Below are 22051 nucleotides of genomic sequence, written 5' to 3' on the forward strand. Positions count from 1 at the left end.
GAATCAAAATGAGATAAAAAAGATAAAAATTTAAGATGGATTTAAAGTTGATAAAAGATGGAAATTAAATGAAAATTGAAAATTGAGAGAAGAGGGTTCGACTCGGAATCAAATATGAGGTATTTTAAAATACCTCTCTATCGAATTTTTTTTGAAAAGGCTGAGACCGATCGGGGTTAAATGACACGTGTCAGTGCTGTCTTAGGTGAAAAAATTGGGATATGACAATGTTATAAGTGGTATATAGTCATAAATGATTTAGTTTATAAGAAATCGTAAAATGTTAAAGATCCTTGCATACATGTTGTCAAGTATAACAATTTGGACCCAAATATTCACATAGTGTTGTGCAAGTAACTGATTAAACGGTTCATTAATAAAAAAAATTTGGTCTATAGATATCTGAAATTACAAGTTTGGGATTTAAAATTGGTCAATGAAATTACAAGTTTGACATTTATTCTTCGTTTTGCTATTGTTGAATCGGCTAAATAATTGATCTTATAGCTATCAGTTCAAGAACATTAATACAACTCTTTTTTACCTTATTTTCAGTATTTTTCATTTATACTTCTGCTTAATTGTTTACCTTCAATATATTTTTGAAGTGTTTTTTTTATTTTTGAAATAGTTTCCCAAGGCCAAATCAAGTCGCCCTCGTCGAATTTCTTAATCTTGCGTTGTTTCATTCTCATCAGATTCCAAGTATCGAACGTGTTTTTTTGATCGATTGCTACAATTTGTATAGCGACAAAACTATGTAATTGGTCTGAACAATGGAGCATTATGTGTAATTGGGTCTCAAATGTTTCATTGGATGCTTCAAGTAGTAAGCTTTGTTCTATTGTGATGAGCTGACTTTTCATTGTTTTGGAACCATCAGCAAGGATATGCTGCCAGGACATTGAAGAACACATGTGAGTGAACTTACTCCCTGCCGTTTTACTTGTCACCTATGATGCACGGACACGGACGCAGGATACGACACGGACACGGCTAATCTAAAAAAACGTAGGACACGGACACGGCGATATATATTTTATATATTAATAAAATAAAGTATTTTGTGAGAATAATTTATAAAAAGTCTAAAACGAGAGGCATAATTCATGTTTATTTAAACTTTCAATCAACCAAACAAAGACAAAAATTAACCAAAATAAACTTAGTACTTTCAATTAAGAAAAATAATCTAAAACAAAATGATGAAATTATACATAAAGTTTAACATATATGTTATCAAAAAAAAAAAAGATTAACATATATAAAAAACGTGGTGTGAACTTGTGGTGCTATAGGTCTTGTGTAAAGGGAACCTATTATAATATAAAATATATTATATACAATCACCATGTGATAAAAGTTGTGAGGTGTTATTATTATTGTAGTATACTTCAGAAAAGTGAAAACTTGTGGTTAGCAAACAGATAAGATAACGAAAACATTACCAGCTAGCACAGCAAACAAAGAGAAAAGTGAAACGAGTCGTGTGAGAAAAGTGACGACGACGACGAAAGCAAATTGATAGAAAACAAAGAAGAAAGCAAATTGATAGAAACCTGGAGTAGACGACGACGACGACGACATGGAGAGACGACGGGAAGGAAGCAGACGGCGGCGCCGGAAAAGGTGCGGTGGATGCACAGTGAGCAGCGATAACAGGATTAGAGATGTGTGAGTTGGGTTTTATAGTTTCCAAATTCATATCTCAGCCTTGAAACCTAGTACTCTTCCTTTTTTTTTTTTTTTTTTTTTTAATTTTTGTCATGGGCCGTGTCCTACTCAACTGAGCGGTGTCGCGTCCGCGTCCGCCGTAAGTTTTTTTTTTGTTGGATACGGCTAGATCCGCGTCTGACGCGAATCGTACGCGTGTCGTACGCGCGTCCGTGTCGGAACCGCATCGGAGACGGCGACACGGCAGATCTCGGCCGCGTCCGTGCATCAGAGCTTGTCACAAGTTTCTGAATACTTTTTTAATTTCTTTTGTCATGAGTGAACTTAATATTTTTGATTGGACTCTAAATCTACAGTTTGATAATTTGGTAAGTACTCATGCATTCTCTTTTACAGACTCATTACTATGACTTGATGTTCAATTTCCTTTCCATCATCTTTTTCTAAATAACAATTATTCTAAGAGCCAAGCTCATATTAATCCAAAATTAAACATGTACAGTTCAAAGTTTTAAAGATTAGCATATAAAACTATCTCCAAGAATTAGAAAGGTAGATCTTCTTCTTCTCAAAGTTTACAGTGTTGTCTTTTTTCTCTGTATATATACAAGTGTAGTTAGTAGCAAAGCAGCTAGCACTCACAATAATCCCACATAGAAGGTTCTATAGCAACCTAGAGGAAGCTTTACCTATAAAGGAACTTTACCTAGACTCAATAAATCACAATTGTGTTGTGACATCCACTTAATTTTTGATGCATTCATTTTCATGAGAGTCCAAATGAGAAATATTATAAATTAAGTTTTGATTTGTAACCTAATTTTTTCTCATGTGGATTGTTATTGAAAATCAATGTATTGAAATAATTCAAGTCCCCAATTTTTTTAAGAAATAATCTTTTTAATCATAAGATCATTTCATAAGGCTGAAATAAGAGAATAAAAATACATCAATAGATATAAAAAAAAATTTAAAAATTTAAGAAAAATATAATAAGGTTTTATAGCAAACATGGCTTACAAAAAATTTGTTCAAGCTTGGGAATTACTTGTTAGAAAGATGACTAGGAATTATAAATACAAATTAAGAGTATGGTTCTTTGGTTTGTAGTTAGAACTAACTTAAAAGAAAACATAATAATAGCAGTTTTGGAAAGGACTGATGCTCCTTTGGAAAGCCATCTTTAATGTTTGATAGCAATTAAGGGGTACGATTTCAACCCGAATGAGCCTAATGTAGAAGGAAAAGACAGCCTTGAAATTACCTTCGGTATCACATATGACACTACCGCATCCATCAATTCCTTTGTCGATTATCAGAGCTCCATCACAGTTAAGAACCACAAAACCTGTTGCAGGTCGTTGGTTCCTTCTATGTTAGGCTCATTCGGTTTGAATCAGACTCCTATTATCTACTCCATGTATACATAAAATCAAGAAAATCCATATTGCTAAATCTATATATAATCAGAGTAAAATGGAAAGGCAAAAAGTCTAATTCCATATTCTAGCATTCTCCATTGATAAGCACTCAAAAATCTTGGGTGATTAATTTTCAATTCACTATGGAATTTTAGGAACACAAATGCTTCAAATAAATTGTGATAAGAGCTTTGAAAGAAACTCCAATGAGATATCATCAATGAGGAGCTGATCAATCTGTCTACTTCCAATCAATGAGTTTCCTCCTAGTTTGTTCTTATCATCCACTTTCATCTTATAGCAATGAGAACATGTCACTATATGTGCTGAAAATAGCTTCATTTAGGTAAGAACTTGAACCATATATATACCTTGTGCATTGTTTGTTTTGTGGTTGCGGATTAGATATAAGATAATGGTAAATTCATCATGTATTTGAAATGATTTTGTTAAATGTGACAATTCTTTTTCATAACATTAGACTTTCTATACTCAATTTTTTTTTTCCAGTTCCTCTTTCTTTTGTCACAGTCTATAACTATGCAACTAAGCCCATCATCTTAATACGAAATTCTCAGTACAAAGAGATATAAAACAACTAGTTAGTAGCAAAGCAGATAGCACCCTTAGAGTTTGGTTCAACAGTCCCACATCGATGGTGCTTAAACAAAAAGAAATATTTACCTATAAAACACCCTTTTTCTGTAAGTGTTTGGAAAATATAAGGCACATTTTGTTGTCCACAAAATTTTATAAAAGTGGTCATCAATAATAATTTGATAGCATGTGAATAATCTAATTTTCATATGCTTTACTGTTTTTGAAAATCAATGCACTAAAATAAATAGTTTCTAAATTATTTTCTTTTATTGAATTTTGGTCCAAAAAATGAATATTGAAAATAGAGTTAATAATCATAATTAGCTTTCCTAAAAAAAAAAAAATCATAACTAGCTTGATTATATATATATATATATATATATATATATATATATATATATATATATATATATATATAATACTTAAACTATTTAGAAAAAAAGTTAGATACTTTAACCTATTTATTAAGTTAAATATTTTAGAAATCCATTAAACATCCTTTGTACGTTTGGGATAGTTTCTATTTTATTTTAATTCAATTGTAGGGTAGTCAATTTACTATGCCAAAGTCTAAACTTTCATTTCTATGCTAATGAAAGTTTTAGTCCTACCATAATTTGTTCACTAGTGTACTTGTAGTAGTGAATGGAAAGAAACTATCCATGAATACTTTTGTATTGTAGAGATTTACATTATAAATTATAATAAGCCCTATTTTGCACTCATCCAAGACAAACAATCTTAGAGACTGCGCAATGCAGATTTTGTATTTGGTAGTGAAAGTAAATTTAGTTCCTCAAACATGCAATACAACAACTAAACTCTTTTTGTTAAGTTTTTCATCATTGTCAATTGTTCATTTGCCTTTACAATGTTTGGGAAGGTTCAATCTAAGCTAAGCTTATCACACTGTAATGAATTCTAAAATTATCACTAGATGGATATTGGTTCATACAACCTAGGAGTCATGATATCAATTTTGTACAATGTACCAATCACTCAACCCTTTAATGAGATTTTTGTGATCATAGTCAATAATTACCTAGCTATAAGCATTTTTGAAGCCAAGAGTTCTACCATAATTCTTTTACTAGTGTACTTGTTTAAACAAACTATTCATGTAGTAGTGAATGGAAAGAAACTATTCATGTATTGTAGTGAAATCAATTGCAATGTGAAAATGCAGAGTTGTTATGAAGAATATTTCATTAATAAGGCTTATTATATATGCACTCATCACTTTTTTGACTTCACCATTTATATGTGTTTCAATGGGATTAGGTTTTAGCTTCAAAACTGTTCTTTCTAACTAGATATAGGTTCAAATCCAATATAAACAACTTTTAGAGACTGCATAATTTTCAGCTTTCAAATAAATTCAAAGCTATGTCATCAGCCACATATTTAGTTTTTTCATGATCCATATTTTGATTGATTGGAGTCTAAATTTGGTCAGTAGTCATGACGGGATCATCATTTGCTCTCAGTTTCTTGTTTCACTAGGAACTGAGTACAACAAATAACGATCCCATATCACTGCAACTATTGCTAAGTTTAGTATATATGAGAAGTATATATATCGTTATAAGAAAAAACAACTGGTTTCTTATCACTGCAAGTATTATAAAATTTTGCACCGAATATCGATCGGCCCCTTATATCACTGTGAGTTTTAATTATAAAATATGAACCTCCGTGCATAACTGCGTATAATAGGGAGCACTTTGTGTAATTTTGTATTTGGCCTCAAAAGTGGACCGTTACAAGAACTTAGAACTTCAGAATCGTAGAATTGCATTTAATTTCAAAATTATTCGATAGAATTGGAAGATCGAGCAGGTTCCTAGTGCCATGTTTGATTGCTGCAAGCAATATGCTTTGTTCTATTTTGATGAGCTTACTTTTAATTGTTTTGTATTATCAATAACGATAGGCCAGGACATTGAACACATGTGACTCTTCTCCTGAAATTTGTTATAGTAATGTGCTGAAAATAGCCATAGAACATCTCGCAACTGAGAAAGGATAAATAGTGCAAATGGCTAGATTAAAGTCAATCAAATGCTATAAACAACAATGCAATAAAGTATTTAAAATGGTTAAATTTGAACCAAGACATATATAACAGCTAGAAACATGAGCAGTTGAAAGAAGTAACACACTGTAAAATAACCCCACATCGAAGGGTTTTAAACAAATAAGAGCAAGATTTACTTATAAAAGACTCTTGTATACATTTGATCAAAAAGTGTAGGATCCAATAATTCATATTGGGCTGTTCGTTGGATTGAACGGTTCATTTGTATGCTTTTTGGTCCATTAGTTTTTGAACTCAATTTGCGTAGAGAAAAATGATGTTGTTAATTAATTTTTTCCATGCTAATTTTTTCAAAAATTAGCGTGCCAAAATAACTAGTTCAAATTTTTTTTAATTTTTTTTTATGTTGATTATCAGTAATCAGATAGAAGAACATTTGCAACTAATAATCCAAATTGTAGTGATATTAGCAGTATGTTTTGTATCACCAGCAAGGGTCCTTGTCCTAGAATTTGTTCTTATCATCCACATGCATGTCAGTGTCACTGTAATGTTCTGAAAATAACTACATACAGGTTTACCATATATCATGTGACTGTTTCATGTGCATCCCAAAAATACATTGTTATCATTCTCCAAAATTACATGTGTAATGTTTCTCTATCACAATCTATTTCAACTGAATTGCTGCTAAAAATAAACTCACCCTTATTAGTGGTAGATAGAACATGTTTTAGTGAGTATTTGGCTGTTATACTTTGAAATACACAATGAATTTCATTTCTTTGTACAGATAATATGAGAGTCACTTGAATAAGGTGAAAATAACTACATCCAGGTAGACACATACCATCTCACAACCGAAAAATGATGAATGGTGCAATGGCTTGATTAAACTGAATCCAATGCCATAAACAATACTACCATAAACTACAGAGTAAGTATAATTCAAAGCAATATCAATGGTAAATATATAATGTATTTACAATGATTATGTTAAATGTGATAGTGTTTCATGTGCATTTAAAAAAGCATCTTCATCATTCTCCTTTTTCCTCAATTTCTCTATCACAATCTATTTTATGTGAATTACCTACCGCTAAATGACTTTGATTTATTCGAGTAATTGGATTTATTTGAAACATTGGATTCCTTTTCCAACGTCAATGTTTTAAAGAATAAGCAAGAGGAAGAACAAGACATGTAGTAAAATAGTTATAGTTTGGTTTCAATAGTCCCACATCGATGGTGTTTAAAAAACCAATAGGACAATTTACCTATAAAACATCCTTGCATACATGTGGTCAAATATAACAACAACAATTCAGAAATTGTGTTGTCTTCATTAGTAATTATTTTTGGCTCATTATTTAACTTTTTTTTTAGTCCGCTTCAGGTTTTAGATATTAATTTACCAAAACAACCGAAGTATCTAATATTTTGGTGAAGTCAATTTATGTCCTCTGCAGTTTAGCAAAATTTGCATTAGACCATTTACAATGGTTTGTTGAATGTCATATTCAACATGTTGAGACCATTGGAGGAGGCTATTGAATATGAGGGAAGAGGAGAGAGGTGTTGAAGAGGAGAGAGTTTGTACTTTGTTGTCTTGCATTTTAAGTTATTTGTGTGTCGCATTTTAAGTTAAGAAAATAAAAATAAATTATTTTACAAAATTTTGTTTTTCCAAAAAAAAAACTAAAAAATAAATAGTTGATTTTATTATTTTAATTTAATTATAATCGATAATTTTAGTTAATTATAAAAACAAAAATATAAAATTAAATAAGAATAAGAAATAAAAGGTGGTGGGGTAGGGTGTTGAATGAAAAAATTATTGAAGAGGTAAAAATTGAATGAGTGTTGAATTATGAGAGAGAAAATGATGTGGAGTGTTGAGAATTGAAAAAGTAGGTGTTAAAAGGTATTGAAATTTTTTTCCCATTGTACATGGTCTTAGAGATACCGAGGAACTTACAATCTTACTGTCTAAAAAATAAAATAATCCTTTCATTCTAATTACTCGCATTATGCTAAAAGTCATTTGTCTAAAATTCTTTGTTTTAGAGACTATGTAATCTTCGTTGAATTTGGTTGGTTAATAAATCATGAATTGAAAATTAAGTTTGTTAACTTATTAAGTTGAATTTGAGTTATATATAATTTTCACAAGTTAGCTCAATAATCTATATAATACTTGAAAAAATTTCCTTCAAAAAATATTTAATTTTTTTGTTTTACAGAAATATAACACAAATAATTTTCTAAAACAAATGAATACCTTAACTTTAAATTATTGGATTAAATATTTAAATTTACATTAAATTAGACCCTTCCTATGTTTGAGATAGTTTGTATTTTAATTTAATTTTTGCGTTTTAGTGATGGATTGGACCTCTTTATTTTTGCGTTTTAGTCAATTTACTATAATGAGAATTTACTATAGTCAATACTAACTAGCTATAAACATTTTTGTCACACCATAATTCTTTCACAGGTGTACTTGTTTTGCATATCTTAAACAAACAAAGCTTTTGAGATTGATGAAATGGTGGATCAAGTGAGTATTGAATCAATATTAGGAGCTACATCATCAGCAACATATTCAGTGACTTCTTGATTCATAATTTGATTGGAGTCTAAATCTACATCCTTGATTCAATTTCTCTTCCATCATCTTGTTCTAAATAACAATTATTCTATGCAATGATGCCCATATTAGTCGAAAATTGAAAGTTCAAAGTTTTAAAGAATAGCATATACAAATTTTAAGCACCAAGACATATAAAATAGTTTGGTTATGATTGTCTTACATCGAATGAATGTTGTTAAAAAACCAAGAACTAGTTGTATACATGTTGTCGAAGTATAACAATTCCGACCCCAATATTCACATTGTGATGTCCACTTAACTGATTTATCATTAGTTATAATTTTTGGTTCTATGATTGGAATGGTCTCCCATGAAAAGCAAGTTCTTTCATAGTTAGCTAAGTTGACAAAGAAAACATCTACATGTGGGTGGCATTTAGGGTGGGAAGGGGAAAGATTTTCCCACCATGGGCAAGTTGATTTTAGCCATTGGATTAAATAAAGAACACACTTTTATCATAGTCTCTCTATACCAGATTTTTTTCATCATCTTCTTCAATCACCAGATCTGAAAAATTGGTACTCCATGTTGATCCCCCATCGTTCCAACACCTAGTTGTGTATTTTTCATATCAAAGGAGCCCTTCATACATCATCGGCTACACGTATATTTAACTACAAACATTGAATATTTTAAATTCACAGCTAACTGCAAGCACCGTCCCACCATACTTTTCTAAAGAAAAAATTTAAGCTCCACAGCTTGGATACAACAACCATGGAATTGTTTAAATTTTGAAATTATCTCAATGAATTAAATTTAAATTTCCATATCATCTGAAAGTGCATCATTCATTTTCTTTCTTTCTTTCTTTAAGCTCCACAGTTTTTTTTTTTGTTACCTTTGAGCTCCATAGTTTGAATACAACTATCATGGAATAGTTTCGATTCCCGTATTTTGAAGCTCCATAACTTGATCTCATAAAAAATGAAGTTGATGAGAGATTGAAAGAGTTGGGAATTTGGACACATGGACTTGGTGGTGGTTTGTTCGTGGTGGGTGAGTGGGGATGGAGGAGAGAAAAGGATGTGGGAGATAGTGTGAAAAAATCTAGTGGTGAGAGACTATGATAAAACTATGCTCTTCATTTGATCCAAGGATTAGAAATCAACTTTCCCAAGGTGGGAAAATCTTTCCCCATCCCAAGCTAACTTTCATACTTAGCTATATATATAAAAGTTAGTCTTCTGCTATTCTGTTACATTTGTCTCGAACTCACAGAAACCTTCAATCCATTATTACCTATGCTCAGATTCCAGCACACAAAACATGTTACTATCTTCGAAGCCATTTTCAATCAATCAATTGAATCTGAATTGGTCGTTGAAATGAAGAACGAGAAATTGGAGGAGACACAGACTTGTCTTGTCTTTGGATTTTACTGTCCCACATCGACTGTGTTCAAACAACACGACCAAAATTTACCTATATACCCTTGTGTTATTCACGGTTCATTAAGTTAAATTTTTGAGAATTGCTGTTCCCACATTTGGTTTGGCTATGCCACATGAGTAAATTACTGAAACCGGCTGCAGTTAACTACCGAGGAAAACTTCGGTAGTAAACTACCGAGAAAAACTGAAAACTTCGACAGTTAACTGCCGAGGAAACCTCAAATCTGTTATTTTTTTTTTTATTTTTTTTTTTGAGAATATTCCGCGGTCTTTATCATTTTTGATTGATTTTTCTTAATAATTCGTTTTTAATTTTATTGATTTGCCTTCCTTATTTATTTTAATTGTATTACTCCTTTAATTTTTTTGTTTTGTTATTACTGCTTTGATCTTCAATAATAGTGAATATTTTATTTCCAAAGAACTTTCATGGAATTTTCTTCTTTTATTTCCTTTTTCTTTGTTTTAGGCTTAACATTTAAGTCTTCAAAAAACATTTCAATAAGTGTAAAAATTAAGTATTTGAATATTGTTTTGCAAAAAAAAAAAATCTTTGTACACAATTATTTTAATGTAGAAAATATAACAACATATTATACCTTAAAAAAAATTGTTGTGCACAATTATTTTAACGATTTTTTTATTGTTATTTGTATTTAAGTAATGTGCAAAATAATATTCAAATGCTTAATTTTTACACTGATTTAAATGTTATTCTTATTAAGATATATACACATAAGTATAATACTGCAATTGTTTAAAACGTACCAAAATAATGATTGAAACATTTAAAATCAATAAATATTATTAAAGACAATTTATAGTTTTTGTCAAAAAAAAAAAAGTTTGTTATTAATGACAATTTATGGATTTTGTCAAAAAAAAAAAAAAAAAAAACAGGTTTGAGGTTTCCTCGGCAGTTAACTGCCGAAGTTTTCAGTTTTCCTCGGTAGTTTACTGCCGAAGTTTTCTTCGACAGTTAACTGCATCCGTATTTCTAAAACTTCGGCAGTTAACTGCCGAGGGGTATTTGAGTAATTTACTCGTGTGGCACAGCCAAACCAAAAGTGGGAACATCAATTCTCTAAATTTTTTGGTGCATTTGTTTATGAGAGAGCTTTGCAGTCGTAAAATTGTTGTTATTAATCAATTTTTGCATGCGAGTTTTTTTTATAAATCAAAGCATTTAAATAATTAAAGTTTAAATTTTTATCGTTAAGCTATATGTAACAAAAATAAAAAGAAAAAAATATTGTATAATATCTATAAAAGTTTTTTTTTTATAAATTAATGTACTTAAATAATTAGAGTTTTAAATTGATAGGGATATTGTATATTACATATGTAGGGATTGAGGTTTGAACTTTGGACATTTCACTTTTTCCTATTTAAAAAGTATGAGTTTCAGCCCATAACTATTTGATAAAAAAAAAAAAAAAAAAAAAAAGAATTTTGCTCTTTACTCAAATTGGTTTCGCTCATTACCAAAGTAAAAGTCCAAAATGCCTTACACATGTTAACATACGTTAGTGTATTATGTACTTATGTTAAATCATGCTACGTGACTTGACATGCGCAAGTGTATTTTGAACCTATGTTAAGTCACACTACGTGACTTAACTTGCGCTAGTTTATTCTTAGCGCGGGTTAACTCATAAAAGGTTAATGTTAAAGACACTTGCAAAAAAGGTTGAAACTAAGTTAAAAACAATACAATTATCATTAAAAAAAAGACTAAGTTTAGTTAATGTTTCTGCCACTTGGTTTGCCTCTCTGCAAATATTGTTCCACCAGATGGTGCCTTCATCGTTATAGACCCTGTATATATCCTGAACGAGTTGAAAGGACTGGTGCTCCTTTGGAGTTTTGAGAAGATGCATAGTTCAGCTTGTGGAAGATTGAAATATTAATTTGATCAAGGGTCTTGGTGCTTCTTATTTTTGAAATTTCGACCTAACTCATCCTTACTTAGTTTTGTGTAATTTATCTTAAAATTATTATTGGATTCATCTTTAAATAGAATGAGAAGATGTAGGAAGGTGTGCCGTGCTTGATTGGATGCTTTGTTTTACTGTGAGCTGACTTTTAAACTTACATGTGGTAGCATGTTGCATTAACTGTGAAAGTAAACTTAATTCCTTAAACATGCATTGTTCAATCTAAGCTAAGCAAAGAAGCCAACACTCTAGAATTAATGTCAACTAGTGGACGAGTTTGTTCTTATCATCGAATTGCATATTATATTTATAATGATTTTTTTTGGGTTAATATATTATATTTATATAATGATAACATGTCACTATAATGTGCCGAAAATAACTACATACATGTAACCACATATATCATTTCGCTAATGATTTTTATAAGCATTTTAACAAACTCATGATTTGTTATGATGTACTTACGATATCTATATATGATTCGTTAAATAATGACGGAGATTACTTACTTTATAATGTAAAGTGAATTACTCACTTTAGAGGAGCAGATTACAATGGATAAATGCTTGCTTGTAGTAAGATTATGAGTTGTTGATGAGTTCTTCTTTTATGTTCCATCTCAACTTAAACTTAAAAAGCAAGAAAAGATGCACTAAAAATAGTTCCACCTCGACCGAAAAAAATGCTATGATAGTGCTTATATAGTTTAAAGGTATCCACTTCACTTGGAGTTGGGATTGAGGTTATTTGAATGAGTGGAATTCATTAAAACTTGTTTCAGAATGACTCACATCTCTCTCTTTTTTATCCTCCCAATCTTTATTGATTTATTTAAATTTTATAATTCATTCAAAACTTGTTCCAAATTCCTCAACATCGACTCCTTTTTGTCCCCCAATTTTATAATTTTTTTAATTGTAAATTGTACTTTTACGCCAATATTTCATCAATTAAAATGAAAGAAATGATAAAAAAATAAATAAAAATACTAGCACGTGAATGAAGATTGAGAAAGTAATAATTGCACATCATTTTGATTTACATTTGTAAAACATATGTTCCAAATGGTTTTTTTTTTTAAATTTTATTTTTCCCAGATGTTAAATACAAATGACGAAATCTCTCATTTTATTCCAACCTGATAATGGAGATTTTAATATTTTAAATTTTACCAAGATGGAGCTTCAAATTATCCCAAGAGTGGTTTCAACACATCAAATAATAAGTTATGAGGAAGTGTAGTCGGGAGAGCTGTCATAAACTTTAAGCAATTATTGGTAACGAATGTTGTTGCATTTGGGACGGATTGGTTCAACTTATTTAGAGGTTTCTAGAACTGGATTGGTACAACTTTCGATTTAGAAAAAGCAAAGATTGACAACCCAAATGAGCTTAATGTAGAGGGAAAAGACAGCCTTGAAATTACCTTCACTTTCGCGTATGCCAACACGGCAGCCAGCAACTCCTCTGTCGATCGCCACAGCTCCATCGAAGTTAAGAGCCACAAAACCTGCTGGAGGTTTTATCCAGCCAGAGACACAAGTAGGTTGTCAGTTCCTTCTAGTATTGGTTGCTCAAATTACAAAGCACAAACAAATTAAACCAATAAAGTATCTATTATCTACTCCGTATATACATAAAATTAAGAAAATCCAAATTGCTATAGATTGATTCAAAAACTCTGTTAAATCTATTTATTAGCAAAGTAATGGAAATGAAAAAAGAGTCCAAGTTCATATTCGTGCATTCTCCATTGATAATCACTCAATAATCTTGTTGATTAATTTTCGATTCACCAAACCAACCACAAATCTAGGAACTAAAGAATGAATAGAAACATGTATGATAAAAAGAAGATTAACATAAGAGATTTTAGGAAAACAAATGCAGCAAATAAATTGTGATAAACAAAAGATTTGAAAGAAAGATCAAAGACAGTATTCAAGAATTGCAATTCCAATGAGATTACAACTCTATTGACAAATGACTTTTCATTGTTTCAAATTAGAAAAATGATTCTGGTAATTAAATACATTCTAAGCACCAATATTAGTGGTGGGTTGAACATGTTTTATATTACTGAATAATACATGTAATTAAGCTATAGTTACGCATGAAAATAATGTTGTGTTATCACTGAAGAATAACACAAGATATACAAATCTGATTATAGAAATCATATCACTGAAGATTACATGTGAGTCTCCTAGTTTGTTCTAATCATCCACTTGCATGTTATAGTAATGAGAACATGTCACTGTAATGTAATATGCTGTTGAACCATATAACTTACGCATTGTTTGTTTTTGTGGTTGTGGATTAGATATATATGATAATGGTAAACGCCTAATGTTAAATTTGATAGTGTTTCAGTTTCATGTGCGTGTAATAAAGCATCATCATTCTCCTCTTCCTAAACATTAGCTTTCTATTCTCATTTTTTCTCAGTTTCTCTGTCACAATCTATTTTAACCGAATTGCTGCTGAAAGAATTTGATTTGTTTGAGGAATTGAATTTATTTGAAACATATTGAAGTGATTGAAACATATAAAATTTCTAAGCACCAAGATGTATAGAAGACATATAAAATTTCTAAGCACCAAGATGTATTGAAAACATATAAAACTACCAATGTGGGACATGAAACTGCGCTTAATTTTTTCCGGACAAACAAGCTTAAATCTATCAAGTGCATATGGATTATGTCATACACTTCTCTATCAAAATTATTGTTGTGAGCATTAACATTATTTTTACTCAATTGGACGTTTGTAGTTTATATTGTTAAAGTGGTATGATAAAAAAACTTTGACAAAAAAGGTAGAAATAACATTTCATTTAAAATTATTGTAATTGATTTAGCAAATATATATATATATATATATATATATATATATATATATATATATATATATATATATATATATATATATATATATCGAGTTGTCTCTTGAATCAAACGAGTCGAACTATCCATAACTCAAGTTCGACTCATTTATTTGACGAATCAAATTCAAAATCGAATTTCAAACTATTATCGAATTGATTCGGTTCATTGTGAGCCCTAGGACCAAATAATTCACTTCAGGCTAATTGCGTAAGCGATTAAACGGTTCATTAGTAATGATTTTTGGTGCCGTAATCTTTGTCACGTGCAAGTACATTAAAAGTTAATGTTATTAATTTTTCATGTACTTGATCTTTCAAACATTAATGCACCGAAAAAATTCAAGTCCTTATTTTTGTTGTACTTGTACTTACTTTCTATATAAATGCATGCATTATGCAAATTAATTAAATAAGTCATAATTGAAAATTAAGTTCATATCCCCGTGAACTTAGCTCAATTGATAGGGATATTGCATATTATATGCAGGGGCCGGGGTTCGAACCTCGGACACTCCACTTCTCTACAATTAAATTGTGTGAACTCTAACCACTAAAATTCATTAACTGAATTGAGCTACATATAGTTCGACTTATTTGATTTGCGAGGTAACTTGATTATATATATAATACTTAAATTAGTTTGTACTCTCAATTTCCATTTTTTTTTTTAAGAGTTAATGCTTTTCTTCTAGTCTCGAAGACACAGAGACCTTCAATCCACATTGTGCTATTCCACTGATCAGATATGTCATCTTTACCTTAACCTCTTCCTTGTTTAGTATTCTTATTTTTCTCTTTTGTCATATTGATTTTCTTGTTTTTAATTGCTATACAAGAAAACAATTTTGAGTATGTTTAGTGTTTCAGACACATGCACATAGTATGGAATTCAAGAAACATTGATTTGATTCCATTAGTTGTTCTCTTATGGCCATGTCTTCATTTATATTTAAAATTTTGCACCATTTGATTTTAAGCGCTTCATCGGAATTCAAGAAAATAGTATTAATTTTTTTTAGAGATGAAAATAGTATTATAAACTGGGTTTATTTTGGTCTTTTTTCTTCGCGATGATTGATCAAAAACTGTTCCGTAAGCCTGTTAAATATCTTGTATTTCCGGTTTGTCCATTGAACATGAAAATGCAAACTATATAAATAGATTTCTAACCATCTGGGTGCAATATGGGAAGATACATGTAAATAAGTTTGATTGTGTGGTTTTAGGACTATAGAAGAGTATTTGATCTACCAACTTTTTCTTCAGTTTGCTATATATGTTCTTAACAATTGTCAATCACAAATGCAACAATAACCAACTTCCCATTTCTGATGCACAGCTTGGACATTAAGGTTCACCCTTTTATTGCCGCATTTGTGATCAGAGTGTGGGGATTCACCACTGTAATAGAACGCATTAGAGTGTTTTTTTTTTTTTTTTTTTTTTTTTTTTTTTTTGTGGAATTAAAAGAAAGGGCTGAAAACTCAACTGACTTTTCATTGTTTGGTATCATCAACAAGGATAGAGCAAGAGCTGATCAATCTGTCCAAATAATACATGAACAGAATACTACATTGTTATTATGAATTGTGCATTGTTTGTTTCTGCGGTTTCCGATTATATAGGAGCTATAGTTGCCTGCATTTGAAATTGTGTTCTATGATGGGAAGGGTCTCCCATTAAAAGCCTCATCTTTCATACAAGATATACAACTCTGATTATAGAAAACATATCACTGAAGAATACATGTCAGTCACTTGCATGGTAAGGACAATGTTTCATGTTCATCTAATAAAGCACCTTCATTATTCTCCTCTTCCTTAACATTAGACTTTCTATTCTCAATTTTATTTTTCTCAGTTTCTCTTTCTCTATGACAATCTATTTTAACCGAATTGCGGCGGAAAGAATTTCGTTTGTTTAAGGAAATGAATTTATTTGAAACATATTGAAGTGATTGAAACATGTAAAATTTCTCAGCACCAAGATGTATAAAACAACTAAAGGGCTGTCTTTATTTTTCTTAAAAAAAAAAAAGGCTTAATTGCACTTTTGGACCCCTATTTTTCCAAAAGTTGCCGTTATGGACCCCTAACTAATTTAAATACAAAACAGCCCCCTATTGTTGACTCGGTCAACGCTGACGTGGCACCCTAAGTGAAGTGCCACGTTTCAATTTTTTTTTTTTTTTTTTGCCTTAGAGGTCCAAAACTGTCAAATAATCAAAACATAGGGGGCTCTTTTGTATTTAAATTAGTTAGGGATCCATAACCGCAACTTTTGAAAAGATAGGAGTCCAAAAGTGCAATTAAACCAAAAAAAAAAAAACAAGAAGAAAGGGCTGAAACTCAACTGAAAGTGGTGTTTACAGTTCCGGTTTCATTCACTCGGTTTCAGTGTTGAGAAGAGGAGAGAATTTACGGTGTTGTTTTGTTTTTTCTCTTTGTAGGCACCAATTTAAGTGTAGTTAGTAGCAAAGCAGCCAGCACTCCCGCGTTTCTCTTTCTCTTGTCACAATCTATGCTATGAAGCCCATCCAGATAACCATATATTAAAATGAATCCAAATCAATATGAATAGATCTTAATCATTCTTCTCTTCCTTAACATTAGACTTTTTAACGGAATTGCCGCTAAAAAACTTTGATTTTTTTGAGCCATTAGGTTTCTTTTCCGATGGCTGTTTTGGAAGATTGGGTAGATTTCTAGTGAGTGATTGAATGATTATTAAGAGGAAGTTGAGTTACGTCAGATTCTCCGTTAATCCAAAATTGAACAAGTTCTAAAAAATACCATGTACAAATTCTCAGCACCAAAACATATAAACGAGTTAGAAACATGAGGCAGGAGGAAGAAGTAACACCCTGTAGCAAAGGAGAGAACACTTTGGAGTTTGGTTTCAACAGTCCCGCATCGATGGTTTTGAAACAACCAAGAGAAAAATTTACTTATAAAAAGACCCTTGTATACATGTGCACTAAGTATCTGTTTGGACCCCATAAGTCTCATTGTGTTGTCCATCATAGCTAATGATTGATTTTGAAAGTCATTAGTAGTAGTTTTTTGGTTTTTCGGTTTGTTGATTTTTGAAAATGCAAGTTGTGCAAAACGTTAATGCTACTACTTAATACCCCTATAGCATTTTTTCTTTTTCTTAAAATAATTGTCACTCTATAATATCAATGCAGTATTTATTATTTTTTTTGACTATTATACCCTTATTTATTGAATTTCATCTAACTTAACTACTCCACTATTATACGACTAATATTACGAGACGGAGGTAGTTTCTACATATTTTGTTCCACTTGTTTTTTCAAATATTAATGATTCAAAATAAGCTTAAAATATTCTTCCACTTGCATAACGCGCGGGTCTCATTCTAGTTGGATTTATTTGCGACATTAGATTCCTTTATCATTGATTGAATGGTTCAAAGTTTTAACAACCAAAGCCTCACATCGATGATGCTTTTAAGAACCTATGAGAAAGATTTACCTATAAAATACTTGTCACGACTCAAAGTTCTAAATCATGACCGGCGCACAAACTAAAACATCCTAGTTCGGCAAGCCTATCACGATCTAGAATTTTGAATCGTGACAAAGTTGGTATCAGAGCATGGTAGTAGGTCCTAATAGGTGCAGACATAGAATGAAAATAGATTCTTGCTAGTAAATTGTGAACCGCGACACCATTTACTTGCGAAAATCTATTAGCATTATGTGGTAGTGTTACTTATTGTTCAATCTTGTGATTTCTTTTGGTCTTTGATTTGTCTCACTATTTTGTCGTCTTGTCCTTTATTCAGTCAATTTTCCTTCATTTAGTGAGGGTGTCACCCATTACCAAGATCTCCACTAGAAGGGAAATTAATTTCTTATGGATTTATTGCCCAACCTTAAAACCTTAGTTAAAGATGTCATGTTTCGGGACGGTGATGGTGAATTTGCGTTCATGTCGATGAATGTGTCTTAGTTATAGGAGTAGCTAGTGTTGAAGTGTAAATAGGAAGGCGAAGATTTCTACATGTTTTACAACAACTTGTTGGAGGGTGTAGTATGTGACTTGTTTGATGCAGTTACACATGGAAAATAAGTGGGATCACCTCCGTTAGAATGAATTGAGATCTCTTGATTGTTTATGGCTTTTTTACTTCTAGAAAGTGTTGGAGATGGATTAGTGCACAAATATTAAAGATCGGAACAAATCTCTCCTTCTCCCCATCCTTTTTTCTCTCTTTCGCTCCATAGCCATCTCTTCCGCCAGTCTCATATCAAAGTATTTCCTTCACCCCATTGCCATCTCTTCTATAACAGTCTCCTCCCCCGGTCTCATCTCAAAGTCTTATCTTCATCCCATGGGTCTTTTCTGTCATTCGTCCCGTCGCTAGTTCCTCCTACCGCTATTTCAAAGCCAATCCCCATCTCCTAAGCCCTGTCGCCTCTTTTGATATCAATGGCATGCCCCAAAACGCGGACACTCACCGCAATGGTCTTGTATCAGGTAGATCTTATCACCCATTCTAATCTTTATTTTTCTGTTATAACCCACTTGGATTGGTCTGATGGTGTTGGTTTGGGACTTTGGAGTGTGCTCCTCCTCATCTGTGCCAATTTGGATGGGCTAGTTTAACTTCTTCAAAAGAAAACTCTATTGGTATTTAACTTTATTTTTTGAAATTGTTTTTAAAAAGGTGATTCGAATCGAATCATTCAAAGCCGCTAACGTTGGAGAGAGACAGGATTATATGCTTATACGTATGTATATGCCTGGACGCATTAAGGAAGATGTGTATCAGAACACTCTTAGCATTAAAGGTGAGCGAGGTGGTCGTAAATCCTCTAGCAGACTTGATTTAACCGGGAAACATTACAAGATTTATTAGATTACAGCTAAGATGAAATGTAGTGTGCTCAAGGTTGTTTTGCCTAAAATGAAGGATGGGGAAACTACAGAGGGAAGGAACAACAATGATGTGATTATTGTCAAGGTTGAATAGAAGAATATGGTCTTTTCATTTTTAGCCTGCTAGATTGAAAACTCCTGTTTTTCAACAACTTTGTTGATCCTTGAAAATGGTACATGTTGAAATTCACATTATTTTGAAGGTTTGAAATAGATATATATTTTAAATTCACATCATGTTGACTAAAGAGTGGTTTTCAACACTTTAAATTAGTCATTTACTTTTAGCCAGTTGTATTGAAGTTTCTACCCCTCAGTGAAATGCTTTGTAGTTTTCTCTTTTTGTGCATCGACCCTCTTTGTATCCAAAATTACATTTTTTTTAGAAGGATAGATTGATTTATATACATGAATTAGTTAATCATAAAAATGTCAACTGTATGTGAATGTCCTGTTGATATCTAAAAAACATTCTTTTTTTCCTCTCTTCTTGTTGATTAACGGAATTACAATAATCACACTTACAATTCAAACACATAAGTGATGGATCCTGGGATTGAACCCCGATCACGGTGTCTAACCTAACAAATTCAACACTTGCAAGTTGAGTTAGGAGTTGACAATTGCTATTGTTTTACAAATTTATCCTTTAGGAGAGAGGGTTTGTTAATGTTTCCAAGAGTATTTATTACATATCAAAGAAAATATGTAATATAAATAAGGGTATATTGGTGAATAAATAATTAATGTAATTTGAAATTTAAAAGGAATCTTAGAAAAAGGGACAAAGAAAATAATCAAAAGAGTCTTGCAATTAGAGACGGAGGTAGTAGTTGATTTCATCCCAATATTAAGCTTGTCAACAGATTATAGAAATTTGGAAAGAATATTTAACTTGATTAGAAATCTAATTACTAGATTAATTTGTTTCTACATTTCCTATTGACAAATTAGTTAAAACGTGATTTCTCTTTCTTTCTATGTAACCTCAAATGATTATCAATGCAGGTTCAAATACATTTTTCTTTTTTCCACCAAACCTTTTCATTGGTGATTTGTATGTCATCATTGTCCCTATCATTGTAATGTGACATTTTTTCCTGTTGCTAGTCGGTTATGTTAAATTTAATTCAGTTTCAGGTAGAAGCTAGCATATGCAAATATGCAATATCAGAAGTATATATGTCACAAGAAATTATGTTAGTATATATGCTAGTATTTAACATCCATGATTTCCTGAACTTAAATAGCTTTCAGACATAGAAAGCTTTGTAGTTAATTAGTTTGCTAAAAATTTGTTGATGCTTGGGAATCAGGTATTTGAAAACATATTAATATCATGTTATGAATTAATCAGAACATATTAATACTCTATGCTATTGTTAAATACTCAAATAAAACTTATACATATATATATGCTCCCAATTCAAAGGCACTGTAACAGGTTCTGTTACTTGATTCAATTTCATTTCTGATTTTCTAACTTACAAAAGTATGGCGTTTCTCTAAAATCCTCTTCTTTGATTCGGTTAACGGCGGCGATGTGGCTGAATCATATAAAACAGCTAGAAACATGAGGAGGAGGAAGAACAGGAGTACAGGACATATAAAACCGTTTGGTTTGGGTAGTCCCACATGGACGGTGCTGAAAAAACAAAAGGATGATATACCTATAAAAGAACCATGTACACACGTTGTCAAAGTAACTAATCAGGCACAGTAATCAATATTTTACTGTTGATATTGTTCATTAGTCATAATTTTTGGTGCATTGTTTATTTTAGAGAGACCAATTTTTAGAAAAATTAGTTTTTGATATAAATTATTTTTTCTAAATCTTGGATTTCTTAAAAAGTCAATTTACTTTTAGAGTCCATAAATAATTTTTCTTTTCTTATAAAATTGCACTTGTGAACCTTTGTTAAAATTAATGTATAAATTATTTTAGGATTTTGTTAACAAGTGTCTTTAGGGCAATTGTTAAGAATACATAAATAAAAATTATTGATGAATTTTATGTAGAAAAAGTTATATTTTAAAGTTTCAATACATTGAGTGCACCATTTCCAATACAACATTTCTTCTTTAGTCTTTTTTTTTCTTTTTTTGACAAACTCTTCTTTAGTCTTCTTATCATGTGCCTTGAGCACATTTGTTAACATTTTCCATTATTTTATGCATAATCTCAAAGAAATATTTTTTACATATGTTTTTTACCATATGGTGCTATCATATGTTGTTACGTCAATTAATGAATATGAAAAAACTACGCATCCTTTCGAAAGTTTGCTTACAAAGTATATGTGTGGTGGAAAAAGAAACTCCAAACATGTTAGTATTTATTTTAATTTTTGAGTTTGGATCGATAATTTTAGAAGAAAAAAATAGTGAATTTTAAAATCCATAGGGTGAAAAAATAGCTCTCCTAAAAAAATTCATATTATATTATAAGAAAATGAAAAAAAAATAAAAAATATATCCATACTTGGTTGGATTTCAAAAGGACAAAATCTATGAAAATTGGACAACTCTCT

The 22051-nt window shown here is 31.0% G+C and overlaps 1 long non-coding RNA gene and 1 pseudogene across 1 annotated transcript; both read left to right on the forward strand.

Annotated features, from left to right (window-relative positions):
• Positions 1 to 334: 334 nt before the first annotated feature.
• On the forward strand, positions 335 to 8645 carry LOC112418428 (uncharacterized). The gene is made up of 4 exons (XR_005643797.1): positions 335 to 2226; positions 3251 to 3441; positions 6527 to 6670; positions 8231 to 8645. It is a non-coding gene; the product is annotated as an uncharacterized lncRNA (long non-coding RNA).
• A 9766-nt stretch (positions 8646 to 18411) lies between these two features.
• Positions 18412 to 19866, forward strand: LOC25479636 (heat shock 22 kDa protein, mitochondrial-like; annotated as a pseudogene).
• Positions 19867 to 22051: the final 2185 nt, after the last annotated feature.

Source organism: Medicago truncatula, unplaced genomic scaffold, assembly GCF_003473485.1.
Source record: "Medicago truncatula cultivar Jemalong A17 unplaced genomic scaffold, MtrunA17r5.0-ANR MtrunA17Chr0c01, whole genome shotgun sequence".
NCBI lineage: Eukaryota > Viridiplantae > Streptophyta > Magnoliopsida > Fabales > Fabaceae > Medicago > Medicago truncatula.